This window comes from Mustela putorius, unplaced genomic scaffold, assembly GCF_011764305.1.
Source record: "Mustela putorius furo isolate JIRA1106 unplaced genomic scaffold, ASM1176430v1.1 tig00000174_pilon_pilon_pilon, whole genome shotgun sequence".
Lineage (NCBI taxonomy): Eukaryota > Metazoa > Chordata > Mammalia > Carnivora > Mustelidae > Mustela > Mustela putorius.
This window is the reverse complement of record NW_025421304.1, coordinates 7,851,233-7,877,642: the sequence shown is the minus strand read 5'-3', so window position 1 is coordinate 7,877,642 and position 26,410 is coordinate 7,851,233.

Sequence of the window (26,410 nt, the reverse complement as noted above, 5' to 3'; positions counted from 1 at the left end):
TGACTTTAGGGGAAAAGCTCTCAGTCTCTCAGTTTTTCCCCATTGAGGATAATAATAACTATTCATCTCTCATATATGGCCTTTATGATGTTGAGGTATGTTCCTTCTATCCCTACTTTGTTGAGGGTTTTTATCAAAAAAGGAGAGGCTGTATTTTGTCAAATGCTTTTTCTGCATCTATTGAGAGAACCATATGATTCTTATCCTTTCTTGTACTAATGTGATATATCACTTATTGATTTGTGAATGTTGAACCACACTTGCAGCCCAGGAATTAATCCCATTTAGTGGTATAGAATAATCATTTTAATGTACTGTTGGATCCAATTAGGTAGTTTAATGCTGAAAATTTTTGCATCCATGTTCATCAAGGATATTGGTCTGTAGTTCTTCTTAGTGGGGTCTTTGCCTGGTTTTGGGATCAAGGTAATGTTGGCCTCATAGAAGGAGTTAGGAAGTTTTCCTGCCATTTCTATTTTTTAGAATAACTTCAGAATAGTCATTAATTCTTCTTTAAATGTTTGGTAGAATTCCCCTGGGAAATTATCCAGCCCTGGATTTTTATTTGTTGGGAAATTTTTGATTACTGAGTCAACTTCTTTACTGGTAATGGGTCTGTTCAGATTTTTTAACTCTGTTTCAGTTTTTGCAGTTTATATTTTCTAGCGAATTATGCATTTCTTCCAGATTGCCTAATTTGTTGGGCATACAATTGCTCATAGTGTCCTCTTAAAATTATTTGTGGTTGGCAGTATTGATTGTGATCTCTCTTCTTCATGATTTTATTTGGGTCATTTGTATCTTCTTTTTGATAAACCTGGTTAAGGGTTTTATCAATTTTGTTAATTCTTTCAAAGAACTAGCTCTTAGATTTGTTGATCTGTTTTACTGTTTTGTTTTTTAAAAAATTTCTTTATCATTGATTTCTGTTCTGACCTTTACTATTTCTCTTCTGCTTCTGGATTTAGACTTTATTTGTTGTTCTTTTCCCAGCTCCTTTAGGTGTAACTTAAGGTTGTGTACTTGAGACTTTTCTTGCTTCTTGAGGAAGACCTATTGCAATACACTTCCTCTTAGCCTTTGCTCCCTTCGCCTTTGCTGCATCCCACAGGTTCTGAACTACTGTGCTTTCAATTTCATTTGTTTCCATGTATTTTTTAAGTTCTTCTTCAGTTTCCTGTTTGACCCATTCATTCTTTAGTAGGATGTTCTTTAACTCCCTGCATTTGTGATCCTTCCAAATCTTTTCTTGCGGTTGACTTCAAGTTTCATAGCATTGTGGTCTGAAAATATGCATGGCATTATCTCAATTTTTGTACAAGTTGAGGCCTGATTTGTGACCCAGTATGTGAACTATTGTGGACAATTATCCATGTGCACTCAAAAAGAATGTGTACTCTGCTGCTTTAAGATGAAATGCTTTGTATGTATCTGAAATGCTTTGTATGTATCTGGTCCAATGAGTCATTTAAAGCCCTGTTTCCTTGTTGATATTTTGTTTACATGATCTGTCCATTGCTGAGAGTGGGGTGTTAAAGTCCCCCTACTATTACTATATTAGTATCAGTGATTATCTTTAAGTCTTTTATTAATTGATTTACATATTTGCTGCTCCCAGGTTAGGGGTATAAATATTTATAATTGCTAGACCTTCTTGTTTGATAGGCCCCATTACTATGATATAGTGTCCTGTGTCATCTTTTATTTATAGTCTTTGTTTTAACATCTAGTTTGTCTGATGTAAGTATGGCTACTTCAACTTTCTTTTGATGTCCATTAGCTTGATAAATTTTCCTCCCCCTCCCCCTCCCCCTCACTTTCAATCTGGAGGTGTCTTTATGTCTAAAATGATTCTCATGTAAACAGCATACTGATGTCTTGTTTTTTTTTTTTTTTTTTTTAGTCTATTCTAATACTTTCTGTCTTTTGATTGGAGCATTTAGTCCATTTACATTCAAAGTAATTTTTTTTTAAAGATTTTATTTATTTATTTGACAGAGAGAAATCACAAGTAGATGGAGAGGCAGGCAGAGAGAGAGAGGGAAGCAGGCTCCCTGCCGAGCAGAGAGCCCAATGCGGGACTCAATCCCAGGACCCTGAGATCATGACCTGAGCCGAAGGCAGCGGCTTAACACACTGAGCCAGCCAGGCACCCCCGGAGAGTAATTTTTGAAAGATATTAATTTAATGCCATTGTATTACCTATAAAGTCGCTGTTCCTGTAGATTGTCTCTATTCTGTTCTATTCTTTGTTACTTTTGGTCCCTCTTTCCTGCCCCTTTAATATCTCTTACAGAACTGGTTTTGCATTCATGAGCTCCTTTAGTTTTTTGTTTGTCTTAGAAACCCTTTATCTCTCCTTCTATTCTGAATGACAGTTTTTCTAGATAAAATATTCTTGGATGGATGTTTTTCCCATTTATCATGTTGTGTATATCATGCCACTCCCTTTTGGCCTTCCAGGTCTCTGTGGACAGGACTGCTGCTAATCTTATGTGTCTACCCTTATAAGTTAAGGACCATTTTTTCCCCTCACTGCTTTCAGAATTCTCTTAGTATTTTGCAAATTTCACTGTGAAATGTCTTGGTGTTGACCTGTTTTTTTGTTGTTGTTGTTGTTTGTTTTGTTTTGTTTTGTTTTGAGGTGAGTTATCTGTGCCTCTTGGACTTGAATTCTTATTTCCTTTCCTAGATTAAGGAAATTCTCAACTATAATTTGTTCAAATAAGCCTTCTGCCTTTTTTTTTTTTTTTCCATTCTTCTTCTTCTTGGACTCCTATGATATGGATATTATTTTGCTTTATGGAATCACTGAGTTCTCTAAGTCTACTTTTGTGATCTAATAGTTTTTTTTTCACTCTTCTTTTCAGATTCATTATTTTCCATAATTTTATCTTCTATATCACTCACTGTCTTCTCTGCCTCTTCATTGTGATTATCTCCAAACTGTTTTGCATTTGTTATAGCATTAAAAAAAAATCCTAATTTTTAGGTCTTTTATCTCTGCAGCAAGGGTTTCTCTATTATTGTCTATGTTTTTTTCTCAAGTCCAACTAGTAGTCTTATGACTATTGATCGAAATTCTTTTTCAGATATATTGTTTGTATCTGTTTTCAGCAAGTGTTTGGCTGTGATATCTTCCTGACCTTTCTTTTGGGGAGAATTCCTCTATCTTGTCATTTTGGCTAAATTTCTTTAGCCAAATGTAGCTAAATTCTTTCTATCTCTTGCATGTTATGAAAGCTTGTTATGTATTAAAAATAGGTCATACACTGTCCAAGGCCTGCCACTTCATGAAGTGTTTCTGATGTATGCTGTGTGCACTCTGCTCTTGGATTTTGGTTGCTTTTTCCCACTGGTCATCCTCTGCAGAGCTCATTATTGCTTGAAGTGGGGAGTGCTTAGACTTACAGGTGAGTTTTGATTTGTTTGTTGAAAAAAGTCTGGGAAAAAAAGAAATGAAAGGAAAAAGATAGAGAGAAAAGGGAAAGGTACAAAAACCAAAAACAAAAACACAGACAATTGAAAAACAAAAGCAAAAACAAACCTGTAAGATTGATTCCAAACAAAAAGGAAAAAGATAAAGAAAAAGAAAAGAAAAAAAGAAGTTTGATCAAAGAGAGAGAGAGAAGGTTATGAAAAAGCAAATTAACAAACAAAAAATTATAAGCCTGATTCCAAAGGAGAAAGAAAAAAAAAATACAGCCTGGTCCTAATTGAATTGAAGGGGACACTTTGAAGCATTGCATGATAGGTAGATTTGGTGCATGTGGCATGCTGCCTGTTTTGCTTTTCTGGGAGAGAGACCCTGTCCATTGGCTTAGTCAATCCCATCTGAGTAAAAAAAAAAAAAAAAAAAAAAAAAAAAGCACTTGCTAAGCACCAGGGACAGGGTTAATGTAAATGGCTCACACCTCCACTGGGAGCTACTGTGTTGCTCTCTGATGTCCAGCCATGTTGACTGCATGGGTAAAATGATAACACTCCACTTTCTAGATCCCAGATTTGGGGGTGGGGGGTGTCTCACACCTCCTGCTGTTCAGGAAGTGAGGGCCATCAGTGTGTCTGACACTCAGGTCTCCTGTGTTTTATTTCTAGTGTGACTGGGATTAAAAACTCCAGATCTTAAAATAGCCGACCCACTGAGATATGCTCCCTCTTCCAGGTTTGAGGCATACTGTAGTCTGACTAGTGTCCTTTCTTCCAGAAAAACAGTCCCATGATTGTACGGTGTTCAGATTCTGTATTATCCAGTCTCGGTGCACATCTTTGCTCACTGTTGATGAAAGACTGTTTGTTGGCACCTGCAGTATTTTGTCCTTAGAAAGGCAATATACCCTATTCCAAATATACTCCAGGAAGGGGAATGATCTCTCACAGTGCAACCCTAGAGATCCCTACACCATTTTTTGTGCATTCCTGGGTGATAGCTCCCCTACAGTGAAAGTTGAGCATTTTCAAATTCTCTGGGCTTGACCTCCACTCGCTGCTTGCAAAAAACCTGAACTATTCAGTTCCCCCAGCTCCTCAGTCTATGGTCCAAGAGATTTTCTTCCTGACACCACTCTCTCTCAACCCCTCTGTCCCACTCTCCTTCTCTCCCTTTTATCTCCTCCCAGAAAGCGTTCTTTCCCCATATAGTTTTTTCCTATCAGTCACTTACATGCATATCACACCCACCATGCTGTCTCCTTCCAACCGTGGAAATCCTTCTTTCAATCCTCAAATCAGTTTCATGAGTATTATAAGTGACCTGACCTCTCAATACAGCTACGTTTGAAGGATGAGGAAAGCCCAGGGTCTCTCTACTTCTCTGCCATCTTAACTCCTTGTGGTGGTTTTTGACAAGTGAGGAAACCAAGGTACAAAGGCCAGGTGCCTTGCCCCAGGTCAAAAAAACTAGTCAATGCCATAATTCACACCCAGGTTTTTAATCACTATAGTCTCCTGTCTCATGATCAATGAATCATTGTGACTTTGGAGGGGACAGAGCAAACGGAAAGGAGATAAACTTTGATCTAATGTGTTCTAGGGGCACCTGGGTAGCTGAGTCCATTAAGCATCTGACTTGATTTTGGCTCAAGTCATGATCTCAGAGTTGTGAGATCAAGCCGCTGTGGGGCACCACATTGGGTGTGGAGCCTGCTTAAGATTCTCCCTCTGCCCTTCCCCATGCCCCCCCACCCCCCACCCCACCGACCTGACTCATGTGCACAGGTGCTCCCTCTCTCTCTCTCTAAAAAAAGAAAAAAACTGTGTTTTCACTACATAAATAAATAAATAAATAAATAATAACTATGTGAGCTGATGGATGTGTAAATGAACTTGATTTTGGCAAGCATCTCACTATATATACATATATAAATCACCACACTGTACACCTTCAATTTACACAATATTGATTGGTCTACTATGTCTTAAAACAGCTGAAAAAATAAAAGGACTTCAAGTAATTTCCTCAGAGAAATTTCAGATGTCACATATATGTAAAAAAAAAGAGAGAGAGAGAGAGCGCAAGTTGCTATATAAAAGAAATAATACGAAAACAAAAGCAAATCATCAAGAGCTAAAAATGTATTTAAAAGTCTAAAATGTCAACAAGTGTCCCAAAATACAAAGCAAAAAGAGAAAGAAAGCTTAAGAAGCCTAAAAAGACAATCACTCCATCTTCAGGGAAACAGCCACCAATAAGTATTCTAGAGAGAGAGAGAATAGAGAAAAAAGAAGACCATTTCATCAAACTGAAGGATATCTGGAGTTTTCAGATTTAAAGCGTCCACTGATTTCTTGGTAACATGAATACAAAATGACCTACACAAAAACTTCTCCCCATAAAATTTTAAAACACCAAGTGTCAAGAGAAGTTATCAAAACTTCCAGAAGTGTACGAAAAAATCCAGACTGGCACATAAATCTTTCACTGGAACTACTAAGCCTAAGAAGATTGAGGCATAATGCCCTTTGCCCCTCAGAGGCCAATCTCTATGGGCTACTTTGCCCTCTGATTTTTAGTTGGGTTTTAACAATGAGAGGCACCAGCGAAGAGGAGAAGGATACTGGAGTCAAGAAATTTATCCCCACAGAATGCTCCCTGCCAGATAACTGCGTATTAGCTGTGTCTCTCTATCAAGACCAGAGCTCCTGCCAGGAAGCCTTCTCTATTCATCTACTCTCTTAGGGTCTGAAGTGGACATGGCTCCCTGTTCTCGTCTGCCCTGAAGTATCCCACTATCCCTTTAAATCTTGACCACATCCTGCAATAATCTTTTTATCCAATTTTCCTTAATTGCATAGTTTGGGTGCTGAGTATTGTCTATACAATTCTGTATAGGATTTCAAAGATACCAACTACCACAACATCCTAGTATCTTCCTGGTCCATCAGCTAGAGATACCATTCAAAGAGCTTTTCCTTCAACTTCCACACCTCTTTTGTACCAGTGATGTCATAGCTAGGCAAGTCTGTATTAGTTAAACATACATGGCAGTGTTATTAGCCCAAGACTTTGATTAGTCCCTTTGAGCGTGTCTGATTTATTTTGCTTCCTTTGGAAGCAATGATGCATATAATACAATGACGTATGGCTGATACCTCACTGTGATAAGGACTCAAATTTATTGCAATATGTCTTATCCCCATGAAGCCTTTTAAAAAATCCAATCAGAGAATTAAAACTTCAGAAATATACCCAACATATGGGAAAAGATAAAGTTGGTGGTCCTACCTAGTCCATAATTGGACTAGCAAAGAAGAGAAATCATGTTTAGATCAATGGTTTTAAGAGAGAATACAAAGGAAGAGGCAAGCATGAAGATAGTTGCAGTTATCTCTGTTAATATAATGAAGCTGCTCACCATATATTACACTATATATGTGTGTGTTTGTGTGTGTGTGTGTGTGTGTGTGTATGTGTGTTCATTTCCATTTTTTAAATGGTAACATACTATACATGTTACTGGTTTCATTTTAAATCTCTCAAATATATCCTGGAAATCACTCCATATAGTGTATAAAGGTATCTCTTATTTTGTTTGTTTTTTTTTTTAATGTGTTTGCCTTCTCAGAATAAGCACAGAGTCGATAAAGGTATGGATACATTCTTGCTAATGAATGAAGGAAGCTTGACAGATTAGAATATCCATCTGTAACTTCCTGCGAAGGATAAGATCTTCCCATTATCATCAGTGACAGCTAACATCACATGAAGGGAGACAATAAGGTATTATGGGCCTCATGGCAACACCATCTCTGAAACAGTCTTGCCAAAAAACATCAAACCTGAACCTGACCAAGCACCTAGATTTAATTACCAATATATAGAAAATGCAGGGAACAAATGAGCATGTCAAATGACACCATAGGGGTACAATCACAAAATCCAGATTGTTGGAAGCTCTCCAGGACAAAATATAGTTTCTCCAATGAAAAACAGCATCAATAATAACATCAACAACCAAAGAAAAATATTGCAAGAACTAAAAAACACAAAGAGAGGGAGAAGATAAATTAAAGGAAATGCAAAAGATCCCAGCCAGTCACAATGTAGTTTTGGATCCATATTAAAGCTGTTTAGACTTTTTTTATTTGTTTGTTCATTTGTTTAGAAAAAGAACAAACGCCTTAATATTTGGGATCTCAGAATTGCAATTTGGGCAACACAGATTCCAACAGCAACCAGAAAAGTGTGTCACCTGTGTGGGGAAAGCAAGGGGTTTTTATGAGAAAGGGGGAGGGGGCAATTACATGACTTGAATTAAAGAAAACAAAAGTGCCAATTGGTACTACCAGGCTGAACAGCTTTTAGATACACTTTGATGGACTGATCTGCTGTTGCTAATGAACAAAACTACTCCTCATATGCATTAATTATTCTGCCTTTGGAAAGTCCACACTAACCCTGTTGACTCTAGGAACAATTTTTCCTAAAAAAAAAATTGCTGTTTCTGGCCTAGTTCAAAGGTCTTTTTGCCGCATTCACAAGTGTATTAGCTATTTGTTTTAAAAAGAGAAGTGGAGCTTTTGTCTAGAAATTTTATACAGTTCTACAGTGAGTGGAAAGGAAAATGACCAGATGAGAAAAGTATCTTACACTATCAAAGAGAATTAAATGGTGCCACTTGACAGTACTGAGGGCCCAAGCGAGATAAGGCAGGCAGGGGAGGAGACCTGCCTGGCAGGAGGGGACACTGAGGTTAAGTCCTGAATAGGAAACGCACTTTGCTCTAGGGAGTGGCATGCACTTGATGTAACTTTCTACCAGGCTCCAGGTTCTGTGGGTCCCTCCTAGGGGTGGCCTTCCAAGTACTTTAGGGCACTGCCCTCTTCACCTCATCCCACCTCACCTTTTTTCTGTTTAAACATTCAAAGCATTTGTATGACAATTGCGGAAATACACTGACTTGGTGTTTGATGTTATTAAGGAATTACTGTTGATATTTTTCAGGTGTGAAAGTTGTAGTGTGGTTATAATTACATTTTTAAAATCTTTTATTCCATGGGAAAAGGCTGAAATATTTAGAAATAAAATGGTAGAAATCTGAGAGATGTTTCAAAATAACATGGGGCAGGGTATGGGAAATAGATTGGAATAGAAATGAAGTAAGAGTTCCCATTTATCACTAATTATTGAAGCTGTATAACGGGTACCTGAGAGGTTAATTATACTAGTCTGTCTACTTGTGTATATGTTTGAAATCTGCAATAAAACTTTTTAGAATAAAATTTCAATAACATAATAAAAATAAATAAAAACAAATAAATAAGAACTTTAAAAAGAAGAAAATTTGAAAATTAAAAAAATTAAATAATTTAGTATACCCCCTTTGGCCTCTGCTTGACTAATATCTCATGTACTTTGGGAAGCTGGCAGTCCCTAAAATGTATTGTGCACAGCATAAAAATTGTACAGTATGTCTCCCTCCCTGCAGAATCCCAGACACAATTGTGAGTCTCTGCACTCTTGTCTCATTGGCGCGGGTACTGGGCACAGAACCCTCAGGATGTAAGAAATCCTTCCTCAAAAGCAGAAGGGGATAGATTATGTCCCATGTATTACTTATCCTAACTAATAAAAACTTCCAGTTAATGTGAAATAAGGTATGATTGACAAGGACTCTATAAAATCATATATTTCTCTTTTTTTATCTTTTATTTTTAAAATTTTATTTATTTTTTAAAGTAGGATCCACACCCAGGATGAAGTCTAACACAGGGGCTTGAACTCATGACCCAGAGATTAAGACCCTGAGCTGAAATCAAGGGTTGTATGCTTAATGGACTGAGCCACGCAGATGCCTGTAACTCATTTTCTTTCCTTTTTTTTTTTTTTTTTTTTTTTTAGTTTTTTCAATTTATTTATTTTCAGAGAAACAGTATTCATTATTTTTTCACCACACCCAGTGCTCCATGCAATCCATACCCTCTATAATACCCACCACCTGGTACCCCAACCTCCCACCCCCCCGCCACTTCAAACCCCTCAGATTGTTTTTCAGAGTCCAGAGTCTCTCGTGATTCACCTCCCCTTCCAATTTACCCCAACTCCCTTCTCCTCTCTAACACCCCTTGTCCTCCATGATGTTTGTTATGTTCCACAAATAAGTGAAACCATATGATAATTGACTCTCTCTGCTTGACTTATTTCACTCAGCATCATCTCTTTCAGTCCCGTCCATGTTGCTACAAAAGTTGGGTATTCGTCCTTTCTGGTGGAGGCATATATTTCTGTACAGTCCTCATAGCCACTTACCTCTTCAAACCTTTCAAATATGACTAGAGGTTCAGGATATTCCCTTGGGTGTTTGTTGTGAAAGGATTTTTCCTAAATAAAGCATGCAAGCAGCAAGGGACAGCCCACCTAAATGGAGACAAAAAAATAAATGTATCAATCTTCCCCAGCATCTAAAAAATAAAAACCAAAACAAAACTCTGCACACCCATGGGAATCATACAAGGGGATGTACACAGCTCCCAACTTCCTGAGTTCAGAGGGAAGTCAGGATTTAGAAGAAAAAAAAAAAAAAAAAAAAAAAAAAACAGGGAGAATAGATCTTCCTGCTCTTCTAATGCTTACAGAGTCCTCATTTGAGTCAACTGTTGAGGCTTCTTTGAACAGAGGGACAGAGGGAGGATATGGCTACTTTGCCATGAAGTCCCAGAAGTCTTTTTAAGTCTTTATTTATTTATTTGAAAGAGAGAGATAATGAGCAAGGAGGAGGGACAAAAGGAGATTCTGAATGCCCGCGGAGCAGGGAGCTGATGAAGGACTCCATCCCAGGACCCTGAATCTCAACCAGAGCTGAAGGCAGATGCTCAACCGACTGAGCCACCCAGGTGCCCCCAGAAGTTTTGAGAAAAAGAACAGAGTGCTCTTTGTAAAACAGACTGAGCTGGGCGCACGGAGCACTGATGGGCAGGGAACACAGAGAACACCACGAATCTGAAACTTCAGGCAGTTGCACTGCTCTTTGTAGATAAAGATCTGATGCCCTCCCCCGCAAAACATTCATATACCAAGTCAACTGGCTGGGGCTACTGATTCATCCAGATGTGTATCTGTCTCCTACTCCAGGCACTAATAATTATAACCGTACCCCATAAGGACTCTCATTGCCATCCAACAAACAAGGAGATGGTACTGTTTACATATTTGGTTTTGTCCCTTGTGTGACTCTAGAACCTCCACGACCAGTTTTCCATTTATTCCATGCAGACTCTCTCTATCTATATATTATATATATATATATATATGTATATATATATATAATTACATCAGAGGCAGAGAAGAACATTGACAACTGCTTCTTAGATCTCTGGCCCTGGAATTAGGGCCACTTAAACAACCTGTGCACTCAGAAACCCAATGAAGGGTTAAAAGCTCTTATCAACACTTGATCTTGAGGTCTCGGAATTCCCACTATGTTCCCACAACTTGGAGCTTATACATGCCACCCTTTCAGAGAAAATAAATGGGAATGATTAGTAGGCAGACTAGTTTCCCAAAACCCGTGATAAGCCACAGGGCAGCTATAATGAGCAGTTGTGGCTCATGCTGGGGAGTCCTGGATAAACTAGACCTAATCTTCAATCACTTTCTTTACTGATAATTGGACCCAACAGGACCATTCCAAATCATTTCTCTCTGTTCATTTATCCTACAGTTCCATCCAAAGGGTCAGTTTAGGGCATAATTAAGCCAATTACTTTCTGAAAGACCATCATGACAGCCATTACAGAAAATGATAGCAGGCCCCCTCATGCTGTAGGAATTATTAGCTTGTCAGTCTCAAGGCTCATGGAGACAAAGGATCAAAAAGACAGAGGCATTCAGTTTTTCACCAATTCATTCATTTATTTTATTTTATTTTTACCATGTGTAACATCTAGTATAAGCCAGAGAGTGGGAGCTAAAGACATAGTGGAAAACAATCTCATTCCCTGCCTTCTTGGGGCTTATCGCCTAGTGGAAGACACAGAAGTCGGTTAAATACTTATACTGTAAGTATACTGTACAGACAGAGCAATTAGATGTGATGTACAACAGAGATCCGTTTTATATTTTGGGGCCCAGGAAGGTCCTTCTGAAGCTGAGACTAGCAGGATGAACAGGAGTTAACCAGCAACGAGGAATAGGTATGGGCCTTCATACACACTGTTTTTGGGGAGAGCTGAGAAGAGGACAGTGAGGCCAGAGACCATGGGGTACCAGGGAGATGACCTGGCGTAAGATCTGAAAGTGGCTGGGCCAGAGGGCAGTGACAGAGGAGAGAAGGGATGTGCTGTAGCAGACAGAACATGGAAGCTGACAGCCGGTGCTCCAGTTCTGGAACCGCTGGCTACCCCCGTTCTTCTCTCCTGTGGATTCATCATGGGCATGCGGGGCCTGGGGCGAGGGGTTATGGTGTTCAGTGTACCCTGGTCAGGTGTGGTCCCTGCACTGCAGCAGGAAGTTGTGGCACTAGGAGAGGGCAACGAAAATGAGGATGAAATATGACAAAGACTTTGAGACCAAAGCCCCTGGGATGTCTCTCAACCAAACCCTGGATGCCAAATGGGTTTTTATACCACATGCCAATTGCACTAGAGCCAGTCTATAAGCCACTCAGATCCACTCAGCAATTCCAGCTTTCTGAGCTTTGGACACCTGCCAAGACTCCATTCCCACAGATGTAAAGCTCCAACTTCCACTGCCTTCCACCTCATCCTCTAACATCTGGATGGGCTCAGCCTCCCTTGGGGAGTGTCCTGGACTATTCCTGGGCCCATCACACTTGCTGTGATGAAACCTGTAGTGCTAGTGCCCAAGTTCAGCCCACTGGATTCAGGAAGGCTCTGATTTCCTCGGTGGCTGCCTGTGGGCAGGTAGGTTGATTATTACAACCTGGAGGTGAAGAGGCATTGAAGACCCACAAAGTGGACTTTGACCACTGAGAGGTAGGAAATGGAAATAAGTCAGAAGATAAACTCCTTGAGCTCTTCCCCTGAGATGGGCTGTCTGGACATGGTGGTCTCACATGTCTTCCCTGAAGATATCCCATGTGACTGAGCAACCAGCCAGAGTTCTTGAGAAACTAGTCAACTTGGTAACACATCACCTGTATTTGCTTTTTCTCCTTCCTTGCTCCACTTCCTTTACCCTCACTTTGCTTGCTGGAACTGAACCTTCTAATAAAGCATTAGCATGCCAGATTCACTGAGTGTTCTCTCTTTTGGGTTTCGACGTTGACTCTTAGCTGTCTAGGCAGTCTGTTGACAGGAATCTGAGCTAAGCCTAAACCTAATGAGTAAGAGTTCTGTGATCAGTAAGCGAGGTCCACCACAGGTGACAGAAGAGGTGAACAGCATCTGTCATCCCTGAATTAACTCCTTCTATGGTTGATATCTGCTTAACATCAGCAATCCCTAAACACACTTAGGAACACGGATAAGGTACAATCCAACTTGCCTCCAAACTGGAAAAGTAAAATAGGAAAGAAACATGTGATCCTAGGAATATCATAGCTAAGAGCAAATTAGGCAATCCCTCCATGGCACTCAGCATGCACTATGGTAGAGGCTGGAAAACAAACCATGGAAAAATGGATAATAATAGTATACTCATTTACTATGTGCCAGGCACAGTAGCAAGATCTTGACATACTCCATCTCATTTAGTCATCATCTCGGTATTATAAGGCATACATTCTTAAAGCCTGATATTACAGACCCAGAGAGAGTTTGCGTAACCAATCTAGGGTTACACAGCTAAAAATTGGCAGAGGTAGGCTTTGGACCCAGGTAGTCTGGCTCCAGGGTCCATGCCCCTCACTGGAGTACAATGGCTGAAAAGAGCTCTCTGCTAGCAGAGAGAGCTTGACTTCATTGAATCATGGAGATAATAGCCCTATATCCAGAAGCTAATAACAAGAAGGGAGATTAACCCTTTCTGTAGCTTGTCCCTTACAGGACTCAGGATTAGAACCCAGAATCAGAGAGAGGCAGATACTTACAAGGTAGGGAAACAAGTTATAGGAGTCGATGAGAACTGTTCTTATTTCAGAAATTAAAGAATTATTATCTCCAATATCCATTAGAAATGTTCCTCTATCTACCTCACATATTGTGGGGTACTCTGACATCACTTAAGCCCTTTATTACTCATTTCCAAAGTTCTGTACATGTGATTCCCACACACCTGCAGTTGCCTTAGTAAAGAGGAAGAGTCTAGGGTTTGATAAAGGGTGACATGTTCTCTATCTTAGGGAGGTGACACTCTTAGGAGTAACCCTTTCAGAGAAATATTCTCTACAAATATAGGGCCAGAATTAGTATCTTAATGCTAATTAAGAAAGAGGGAATGCTAGGACCTTACTACATGGATATCAACAGTTCCATCAGAACCATCAGTGTGGGACTCTCCACAGCATGGTCAACCTGTCAGGTTGAAGACATAACATCTATGAAGGGAGGGACTTTAAATAGTTAATTTCTCTCCCTCATTGTTGCTTATTAACATGGGAGTTTGATTAGAAATTAGATTCTCTGTGAGAGCGTCAACTTATAATTTAAGAACTTTTGCTGTACAACCATTGCAAAACAATTACATAAAGATTAATTAGCAAATGCCCGAAACAGTAGTAAACAGCAAAGTAGTTTAATTAAAACCATTATCTCCAAAATCTGAACGTTAATAACAGTTGTAGCCCAGGGAGGAATAAGAGATATGCCAACAGAGGGTGAGGGAAAGAGGAGAATGTCCTCTGACACCAGCACTCAGCTCGCCCACAACTCCACATCTGCTGTCCTGCTTAATCACTCCTGAGAACTCTCTGTCCACTGAATCTTGCAAGGTCCTAGGTTTCTCCTCTGGGCCTCTGTGGCTGTGGCCTTGAGAACTCCTGCAGACAAACCTGTTACAATCAGCCTGCCTCCAGTAAGAGGGCTTTAATTTTCAAAAGAGAGAAAGGCAGCAGGTGGTACAAATAATAAGACTTTCTAGAGGGGAATTAACAAAATTTGGAATTGTCAAAAAAACATCTGTAACAGTGACTCTAGTCTTTCAGAAGACACTGATAAATTTTGCCTGAACCCAGACCCCTCATCACAGACTCAGAATGAAGGGTTTGGCAAAGGAACCCAATTTGAATGAAATTTAACAACAGCACTATTTAGTGAGCATACACTCTGAACCCCCATTCCTTTCCTTTATGATCTTATGTTGTCACAAGAACCTCACAAAGCCATATTAGCTTTGTTTTTTGTTTTGATTTTTTCCTGGTTAAGTTTTTATTTTAATTCCAGTCTAGTTAACATACAGTGTTGTATTCGTTTTAGATGTACAACAACAACTTCATGTTACCTTTATTCACTGTTTTAAAGATTTTATTTATATATTTGACAGAGATCACAAGTAGGCAGAGAGGCAGGCAGAGAGAGAGGAGGAAGCAGGCTCCCCACTGAGCAGAGAGCCCGATGCAGGGTTCGATCCCAGGACCCTGAGATCATGACCTGAGCTGAAGGCAGAGGCTTAACCCACTGAGCCACCCAGGCGCCCCATGTTACCTTTATTCTTAAGCAGAGTGACTTGTTCAGGCTAGGATATGGGGAGACTGCTCTTTCCCACTCTAGGCCCATTTATTTTCCTCCACACCACACAGATCTCCTCCTTTTGGTGGTGCAAAAAGGTAAACATCTAACCCATTTAAGGCAGAGACTTTTTTCACACTGTGAGCCTGGCATGATTTACAGCCTAGACCTGACAATGATCAGTTTCTTCAAAGTCCTCCATCAGTAGAGGAACCTAACACACAGAAACCTTGCCCTCAACCAGAACAGCCAATGTCTGTTCTTTATAAGGAGCCAAGCTCCTTATAAAGGGCTTGCCTGGCCTTGGAGTCCCTAAGGAGCTGTCCCTAAGGAACAGGGTGGGGGCTCTCTCTCCCCCACCGCTTCTAGTCTTTGCTTTAGGTACCCTGTCATGGGGAGGGAAGCTGCTGGCTCACTGTACCTGTTCTATTCACACAGCCTCACCCTCACAGGCATTTGGGGACTGACATATTTATGTGGCTTCTTCCTAATAATGTAAGGCTCTGCCCTATACCAGCAGAGTCAGACTGTCTGCTGCAGCCTGGCTTCCTATTCTGCTGCACTCCAGAAATTATGCAAATCACAGCTATTAGTATAACAGCTTCTGCAGATTTCAGAAGGAAAAGGGGGAAAAAAAAACTACCACAAAATCCCTGTGCTTGGTTAAAAGACCATGAATTTCCCCATTCTCCTTATTCACTCTTGTCAATATGATATTTATGCATCTGAAGCCTGTTTTTTAGTCATATGAATATCTATAAAAGAGACATCAGTCAGTCAGCAGAAACCTCTGGAACTGCAACCATGAAAAGAGAATAGAGGAAAAGCCCAACTCGAGCCAGGATGGAAGGAACAGGAAGATGGGCTGGATGGGGGAGCATTGTCCCAGAGGCCTGGGCAGGGGTCTAGCCTTCAAAGACCTTGATGGGAGGCAAGGTCACTCTGATGTTGGACAGATTTGACCCCAAATCTACTCCAAGCACTCTCTGTTGTCCTTTGCAAGTGCCTGGCTTCCCTTTCATTTTTCTGGGTCACTAGATAGGAAGCTTTCTGAGGACAGGAGCTGCATAAATCACCCGGTTCCCCCCGTAACCCTGAGCAGTGTTCAGGCACAAAGCGGGTACCCAGGAAGAGCGGGGTGAAATCGGGCACCTGTTGTGCCATCATTTCATGGAGACAAGACAACAATGCCATCATCAGCCACAGTCCCTGAAGGAGCAGAAGCACATCAACATCAGAGGGTTTAATGATGTGATATTTCACAAAAGTCGGAGTGGAGCTGTGGCCACAGGCCTGAAGGGACACAGTGAACAAGTGATCCCCAGTTCTCAGAAGGAGGAGCTCTATAGACATACTATACACATACATCCGTGAAAGGAGGGACCCAGTCAGTCAGAGACAACCCCACAGAGAGGAAGCAGCAGGTCTAAATGCTCTGAGTCCCCTGCTCCCTTGCTGTGTTCTCCTTCCAAGGGCTTTCAGTGAGCAAAGGGCTAGGAAGCCAGTTAATGCCATGCGGGCTGCCTTCTGAGGTACAGAGCAAGGAAAGAAGGGCCTCCGGGCCAGCTCTGAGCAGGACTCCTTGGAACTCCTCTGCAAGGTGAAGAAAATTGGTGTGGGGAGGGCATAGCAGACCACCCTGGTGCCCTGGGTCCCACCCTCCCCCCAGCTTGCCTCCATCTGAGTTCAGTGGTTGTGTGACTATAGGTATATTTTACCTTCACTCCAGGGCCCAGTCTAATTTGTTGAGACCTCTAAGTCCACACTAAGGGGCAGCTCAGAAGTCTAGACCTAACACCCCTGAGGACAGGCCCCAAACAAGAGGAAATAGGAGATGGCAGACAGAGACATTGTCCCACTTCCTGTCTTTCAGGTGAACAAATCTGGAAGATACTTTGTTCACATGCTGGCAGAGATGGACTTGAACCCTGTTGTCCACAGTAGCAACTATGACTCTGCCCTACCTTGTCTTCTTCTCACACGCTTACTCTTTTTTTTCCCCCCTTCGAAAAGAATTTCATTTATTAATTTGACAGAGAGAGAAAGAGAGCACAAGCAGTGGGGAGTGGCAGGCGGAGGGAGAAACAGGCTCTCTACTTTGGGCTTGATCCCAGGACCCTGGGATTGTGATCTGAGCCAAAGGGAGATGCTTGTCCAGCTGAACCACCCAGGCTAAACCACCCTTACTTTTGCTTCTTGTGTTCACCTCCCAGAGAAACAATCTGAGGCTTTGCTTTTGAAGAAATTCAACTAAAACAGATGGACAAGCCAATACAGCACTGGGGCAATAGATTACCACAGAAAGAAGTGTTACACTGGATTCTACCTCATGCCATACACAAAAATCAATTCCTGATGGCTTAAAGACCTCAGTGTAAAAGGCCAAAGCTTGACATATTTAGGAGAACATATTTATGACCTTGGAGTAGGGAAGGATTTCTTAACTAAGACACAGAAACTGCTAACCATTAAAAAAAAAGGATAACTATTATGACATTAAAATTAAGAAATTCTGTTTGTCAAAAGACACCATAAGGTACAAAGACAAGCTGTCAACTTAGAGAAGGTATCTGTAACACACAAAACAAGGAAAGGATTATTATTCAAAATATCCTAAGAAAAATCATTAAGGGGGAAGAAAGTTTTAAAATATAGGACACAGAGAGGATACATAATGGGTCATAAATACATAATAGATTCTTAACAAATTATTAATCAGAAACATGCAAATTAAGACAAAGTGATTATTAAGAAGGGCAATAAAACTAGTACTGAAAGCAAAGCCCCAATGTCTGCTAGGATCAAATTCTGGCTTCACTGTGTGCCAGCTATGTGATCTTCTTACCCTCCTCCACTGCTCTGTGTGCTACGGTTCCCTCATGCATGAAATAGGGTTCACGGTAGGACCCATCTCATAAGGTAGCTGTGTTAAATGGAAGAAGACATGCGAAACTCCTAGCATGGTGCTTCAAAAACAGTAAACATGCAAACTGCTTTTAAAAACAATCCCCAGACTACTCATAAATCACCTAATTGATGCTTAACAGGAGTGCAGTGTTGAAGGTCTTTATTCTATGTGACCCAAAATACTGCTCTTAAGTAATGCTTGGGTGACTTGCACAGGAAGGAACAGTTTCTGCAAGCAGGGGATGCCTTAAACAGAGATGGGTGGCTATCTGCATGCAAGTCATCATGGTCCAAGATATAAATTTTGTATTTAATCCAGAGTGACTCCCAGGCTGTTGTTCTGAGATTACAGCAGAAATCTTGGGAAAAGCCGAGGATTCAGGATTTTACTTTTTTTTTTTTTTCCTCCATTACTAGTCTTCACAAAAGAAGGGTGCTGCTAGAGGCAGGGCCATTGACAGGAGAGACAGGCAGCCCATTCTCTGGTGAAGGACCAAGTGAAGACCTTGCCCCGTAGGTAGCCATGCTGAAGAAAGAACAGAGTAGCATCCTGGCGGTCTCCTAAGGGCTTGAAATGGAAAAGGAAGCTGTATCTGCCGCCTGAGAAAATCCTGGGAAAGGTATTCACATGGACATTAAATTCTTCAACATCAAGAGAACCCTGTGAAAGGAAGGAAAACTAGACTGGCATGTGGTTCCAGATCTGTCTTACTACTGGGATATGCGGGGATACCTGTCTCATCTTTAAATTAGGGAGTGTCATTGCTTGCACTCCATGGGGTTGCATTGGGGCTCCACAGAAACAACCAACAAATAGAAGATGTCCCAAATGCCAGACATTGTGCTAAGGAATTCATATCCATATTCTTATTCAATCCAAAGAGCTTTGTGAAGGAATTTACTAGCAACTGAAGAGTTTCAGGGTTAAGAAGTGATAGCACTGGTACTCAGACCTAGACTCAGTGAGATGAAATTTTGAGAAAAGAGATGGATAAAATCAGAGGATTCTTCCGAAATTAAAGCCACATGGGTACACAAGGACAGGCATTATTGCTGAGACTAAAACAAAGAAGTGCTTCTGGGAGATTTCAAGGCAGAGTCCAGGGAAAGCTGTACATGTGAGGAAGGGATCCTTGCCAGAAAGGTGGTGATGTTTATCTGCTCAGCCCTCCCATTCTGGGCTATGGACAGCACAAGCCCAGCTTCTAAGATATTGTCATAGCCCTGGGGCAAGTAGGGATATGTCCTCCAGCTCTGCAGTCCAGAGAGTAGACTACCCACAGTCGGTAGCCCACATCCGTTTTTCTCTGGGGCCTCTTCTCCTGGCTCGTGGACAGATACCACCTCCCTGTGTGTTCATATAACCTCTCCTTGGACACAAAGGAAAAAAAGAGCAAGCCCTTTGGTGTCTCTTCTAAGGACACCAATCCTACCGGATTGGGGTCCCATCCTTATGACCTCAGTTAACCTTAATTACTCCCACAGAGGCTCCATCTCCAACTATAGCCACACTGGGCATTATCTCTTCAATATGCAGATTTCAGGGCACATAAACATCCAGTCCATAACAACCCTTAGCATCTAGACAGGAAAAAAAAAATAGTTTTAAAGGAAAGGGAATCTTTCTGACCTCAGATTTCTCTGCAACATTAAATGCCTGGAGGCAATGAAGTCCAGGCTTCTGAAGAGAGAGAGTGACAGAGAACAGGCAGTTATGTTTGTGCAAAATAGAAACGTAGTTGGTGGAGTGAAACAAGTTAAGTAAGAGAAGCCTGAGGAAATCAAGAGAAATAATAGAGATTAAAGCAGAAACTAACAAACTTGGAAGGAGAAACATTAACATTATTTAGTAAGTTTGAGAGTTGACCCTTTGAAGAACCCAATAAAACATAAAACTTTAACAAATCTAATTAAGAAAAAATAGAAACAAAGAAAATTGGAAATAAGAAAAGGGGCATAACATATGCTGATAAAAGTAATTATAATTATGAGATAATATTATGCACAGTTATATGCTAATAAATTCCATCAACATGTTAAAATGTAGTATTTATTGAAGATAATAAATTAGGAAAAATAGCTCAAGAGAAAGTAAAATCCTAGAACACACCCATAACCATGGAAAAATAGGAAAAGTTCTGTCAACACACTGCCTGGGAAAATACTTGGGTGCTTCATGACTTTACTGGTGAATGTTTTTTGGACTTCATGGAACAGATAACTTCCATACTACAGAATCCGTAGCAGAACACAGCAGAAAATAAAAGGTTACCTCAATTTATTTTATGAAGAAACTATATTAACAAAATTTGACAAAAACAGCATGAGAAATTGCTGGGCCAGCATTTTCCAAAACATGGTGGTTGGAAGTCTTTTCTTAACTAATGGTAAAACAAGGAATCATAAAAAGCAAAATGGAGGGGTACTTGGGTGGCTCAGTGGGTTAAGCCTCTGCCTTCAGCTTAGGTCATGATCTCAGGGTCCTGGGATTGAGCCCCGCATCAGGCTCTCTGCTCCGCGGGGAACCTGCTTCCCCCTCTCTCTCTGCCTGCTGCTCTGTCTTCTTGTGATCTCTCTCTCTCTCTGTCAAATAAATAAATAAAATAAAATAAAATAAAACAAAATCGGGCACCTGGTTGGCTCAGTGGGTTAAAGCCTCTGCCTTTAGCTCAGGTCATGATCCCAGGGTCCTAGGATCTAGCCCCACATTGAGCTCTCTGCTCCACGGGGAGCTTGCTTCCTCCTCTCTCTCTCTCTCTCTCTGCCTACTTGTGATCTGTCTGTCAAATAAATAAATAAAATCTTAAAAGAAAAAAAAGCAAAATGTATATGTGTATTTAAGTAAAAAAATGTGAAACATATCAGAAAACACCATAATGAAAGTAAAAGGGTAATATCAAACCAAAATACATTTAGAAAAAACACAGCAAAGGATTAGTTTTTTAATATATAAAAAAAGCATTTCTAACAAAAAATATTTATACAACCATAATAGAAAAAAATAGAAAAATAGAAAAAATAACACGTGCAAGAAACACAAATAAGCAACAAGCATGGGTTTAAAAAGATGGTTCAAACTTACTAGAAGGCAAAAATTGCAAGTTAAAATCAGGATGTCATACTTTCTGCCTGTTAAATGGGTGAAGATGTCAACGGGAATTGATTCAACAATTTTTGAAAATGACATGACAACACTTAGTAAGCGTTTTAAATGTGTCCATACCCTCTTTGAGCTAGTAATTTTACTGTTAGGAATCTATTCTGAAGAAAGAATAAAAAATGAGTGGAAAACGTCTGTCCTTCCCCGAGCACAGCTTTGGGTTTCCCTCCTAACTCAGGGGCCTTTTCATCCTCCTTGTGACTCATCTTCCTCTACCTGATCTCTAAATATTGGGGGACCGAGGATCAGAACCTAGCACTACTTTTGGTCCTCACTCTCTCCTTAAGGGAGCTATTACTGTTCCAAAGTTTCAAAAGCCATCTATATACTCTGATGACTTCCAGATTTATGAATTCAGTACTCTGCTTCCCTGAGCTCCAGGCTTTCTTATCTGACTGCCTACTAATCTTCTGTACTTGAATATTTAATAAACATCTCCAACTTAACAGGTTCCAAATCAAAGTCCTGGTCCCCCTCCCAAACCTGCCTCTCCCATGCCTTACCTTTTCAGCAAATTATTCTGACATTTACCCGATAGTTTAGACCAAAGGGCTACAAGTCATCCTTGAGTCTTCTGGTGTATGCTCCTTTCCAGGTAAATCCTGAATATAGCCTCTCCTCCCCAATCTTCCATTAGTGTTCATGCCCACGGTACTGGTTCTCACAGAAGAACTTCTCCAAGCTCTCACCTGGACTCCCGCATCCAAGCCAGTGCTCCCCAACCACACCGCTCTGTCTGCAGCCAGTGAGTTACTTAAAAACACAAATCTCATGACTCCCAAGCTTCCTCCACACTTAGAATGAAATCAATTCTTTTCATTGGCCCATGAGAATATCATTAATGTGGTCTCCACTCATTTTATCAAGCTTCTCCCATATGACATTCTCTTTGGGCCTTTCCAACCACACTGTCCTGTTGTCATATCCTTTCAATGGCCCAAATCTCTTCCCAGCTCAGGGCATTTGCCCCTGCCTAGAACAATCTTCCCCCAAATATAGCAAGATGGAGAACATTCCTGGCTCCTAGGTCCAAATTGCTTCTCCTCTCTCTCCCAATTTCCATTGCCCTCTAGTCCCTACCCTATTTTAGTTTTCTTCATAACACTGACCACAACATAAAATTATTTAGCTTACATATTTCCTCTTTATCATCTGTCTCAGCTTCGTCAGGGTGAGATCACCTCCAACCACATTGTCCTCACTGCTGGGCTCCCAGTACCTCACATAGAACAGGCAACAAATACTAGTTGAATGAAAGCAACAGTAGTGAAAAATAAAACCTAACTTAATGACAAAAAATAGCACATTTTTAATTTTTTTTAAATATGGAATTCACCATGAAGCTGTTAAAATCATGTTTTCAGAAAGAATTTGAAGAGAGGAAAAGTTTCACTGTTATACAGATAAGGTAAAGTGAAAACCCCCAAATCAGATGCAAAATGGTATGTTTTGATGATCTCAATTTTGTGAAATTCTCTGTCCTGCAGAGTATTTAAAAGTAAAGAAATGCACTGTACTGAAATGGTAACACTGATTGTATCTGTGTAGTGGAATAACAGATTACTTTTTATTATGTACATTTTTAAGTTGTTCAAATTTTATTTAAAAAGACTTGCATTGACTTTTTTTTTTTTTAATTACATGCCATGAAATGTGGAAGAGAAAGATTCCTGCCAGAAATGTGTTTTAGGTTAAGAACAATTTAAATGGTGTCCTAAGGCCATCGGGCAGCATGGGAACTGGCCTGATGACTACCTAGCTCTGACCGGGAGGCAGGAGCATGGGTGGAAGAGCTCCAGGGCTGAGGCCTGAGCATGCACCAAGAGATGGACCAGGAGGAAGGGGAGCCTTGGCCAGGCTTCTGCTCTAGCACAAGGGGTTATTCAGCATTCTTGCTAGGAACTGCAGCCCTTAAAAACTAGATTGTACTTTCAGACTGCTGAACTAGGCCAGGAAATACACTGTGGGTACTTGACAAATGTGTGAATAAATCCGTGAATGAAAGAATGAAAGACTAACAGGTGAATTTACTCTGGCTCGTAGTCGAGAACAATCCAGAAAACAAGCAGTAGCAGAAAGCAGCAAATGCAAGGCCGTCCTCCATTCCCTGTGAAGATTGACCTTGGTGCTTTGCAACTGGCATTAACACAAATGCTACTGCATCCACAGCACAGAGGGGCAATAAATGACTCTGACCTTTGCTGGAAGGTCAAAAACATGTGAGCTTAGACCTGGAAACACAGAGGTCTTTTGTGCCAGGTGGACACCTTCAGGAGCGGGATGGGGAGGACTAGGGGAAGAAGGAGGAGAGAGAAGTGGGAAGGAGAGGAGGAGGAGGGAGGCAGAGGAAGCTCAGGAGAGAGAAGCAGCATGAGGAGGAGGAGGCAGGATGAGTTGGGCCTGGGGCCTGGAGTCCTGTGGTGACACGGTGTCTCCCACTCCACTCGGCAGATGAGGCTATGAAAGTGCAGGCTGTGGAAAGGACAGAGGGTCATCTAGGTGCACTCCACTCGACAGAGCCAGTGTGGGACCCTCCACAAGCCTACGGGTGTGAAGGAAAATGGGGATGAAGCCCCTGTTGGGGACAGGAAGAGCCTGTGAAGGTGACCAAAGTTTCCCCCAAAGCTGATCTGACAGGGCAGAGCCAGGAGAGTCATGGCCTAAGAAAATAGTATGCAGCCATGCAGCCCTGCAGGCCTTGGGGATTTCTGTCTGTCCAGATGGGCAAAGCTTCTGGTTCCTGACCCTGACGCAGGCCCTGCCCATGTATTGCCATAGTAACTGGCCATTTGGAAGGTACTCGGTCACATACCTAAATGCCATTATCCCCAAACACCAAGCTAGCTAGTGAAGACTTCGGAAAGTACCCAAACAGCCAAGCTTGCTGTTTTGATGGAACACCATTTGACAGAAAAACAGGCCGCCCCCGGTTGTATGTACAGAATGATAGGATTCATGAATATGCATAAAGCCCTCTTTCTAGAGACAGTTGCCACAGCAGTTATTGGAGAAGAACAGGCGGGTAGGAAGGCACATCATTCTGATGTCCTTCCGCCTCCCTGAAGGAAGTTATAAAAGGTTAGGGTCATTTCCTGTATCTCCAGGACCTGGTCCTTAGCACTAGGGAGGCCCATAGAGGCCCTCTGGACTCTACCATGTTCCTTGCCCCATCTCACCTCTTTCAGAGTAGAAAATAGAGCCCTGTGAGGAGAAGTGACTTGTCTAAGGTCACACAGCAGCTGCAGCAGGGCCAAGGCCTTTGCTACTAATCCAGGTGGCTCCTGCATTGTAGGGCCCTGGGAGGACACTGAGGTAGACCAGAAACTGAGCAGGAGCAAGCCCTCAGGACAGGTCAGAAGGCATTCAGAGGCCCTGCAGGAGAAGGCTTCCCTAGCTCTCACTAGAAATGGGAGCCACTGTGCAGAGCAAGGTAGGGTATTCCATGGGAGGACTCTGATCGAGCTTCCCTTTGGTGTCTGCCTCTGCGCCTTTGATGCCCAGCTCCTTCAGGCTATCTGCAATTTTCTTCCATGGAAAAGGTAAGGTCTGACCAACACAAGCCTGATAAGGTATGAGTGTGTGTTGCCCTTCCCAGGTTAACTATGCCTTTTGAGCAGAGGAGCCTGGAGATATAAAGGACAAAGCCGGAATAATGGGATTATGATCAAGCATTCTGCAGCGCACTCAAACGTCACCACCAGTCCTTCAGGGAAGGATCCTGCCCAACGCTCTGAGAGGCCATAGTGACAAATATCCCCCAATCTGACTCCTCATGCAGGCTGACCTCTATAAATCAGCCAAAAGGAGCAAGATGGGGGCTCCCATGTCAAAGTGGGAAGTCAGACATTTTCCAAAGAAATTCAGGCAACGCTCAGACAGCAGGATCCAGTGCATATCAGCCTCTACTGTTCTGTGTTCTGAAGTCCATGGGTTTGAGCCCCAAACCACGGGGCTGGTTTGTCTGTCAGGTACTCACTTATCATGCTTCTCACATTGAAGAGGCAGGGGAGAGTGGTTCCTTTGAAGGGCTGGGTAGATATGAGGTGACTAGAAGCTGCAAACCCCATTTCATTCTTCTTTTTGAAGGAGTCTGAGATAGATGGCTGGCTGAAAGGCTGTCGTGCTGAGCACAAGGGCCACTCTTTTGCAGAGTGTGCTATGAAGGGGAAATCCAAGCTCCCTTTGCTAGAGCAAATGGCCCTCTGCAAGCCCAAGGCTGGAAGAAACCACCAGGCGTTTACAGGCATTTAGGGACAAGACTGGGTATGTGACTAGCACTTATGAGAACCTGTTTGGCACGAGGGCACCCATGGACCTAAGGGTAAACCACTAGGTCCACCACTTTGGACAATTTGTTAACTTTCTGAGGATACTCTCAGCTTCCTCTTCTGTGAAATGGAAGTTCAAAATATCTACATTGGAAGGTTGAAGGGATTAAATGTGATACAAACTGTCTCTTGGAAGACATTCTGTAAACAGGAAGCACTCGGCATACAAAGATGAAAAGCACTCAACTCAGAGCCATCTGAAGAAAACACCTCCAGATAAACATCACAAAACAAGATAGGGGCCAGAGTGGCAAGATCATTAAGGGGAGGCAGAAGGAAGAGGAAGGGAGCTCTCCAAAGGAGGTGGCTTTTGCACAGCTCTCAAGGATAAGTAAGATTTCCATGAGAACAAAGGGAAAAGACATGTTAGGCCCAGGGAGCATCATGGGCCCCTGAACTACAGCCCCTTACATACTTGCCAGCTTCAACTGGGGCACAAGACCCAATCAGAACAGACAAAATAATAATCCCAACACAAAGTTGAAGATGCCATCACAGAGACCTCCCAGCCTGGTTAAGGAGGCTGGAAGCTTCTTCAACAGATTGATGAGGGAACAGAAGGCAAGCTGAGGACAAAGTAGAAGGGGACACCCGCAAACTCCCCCCACCCTCTACTCCTGGGTGGGACATGTATGACGCTCCCAACTATCTTAATGTTAATGCCTTGCTAAAAACAGCCTTAACATGACATTTGCAAGGCTTCTGGTATCAGGCATCTTGTAGGTCTTCTTTAGCATATGAAAGTTCTTTTGAAATTTCCCTTTTTCCTTCCCCGCCCCCACCCAGAGTATATAATCAGCCACCCCCCAAAACCCCAGGGTAGCAGCTTTTTCTGCCCACTGATCCTGTCCCCATGCTTTAATAAACCACCATTTTGCCCCAAAGATGTCTCAAGAACTCTTTCTTGCTCATCGGCTCTGGACCTCACCTCACCAAACCTCGTTTATATTCT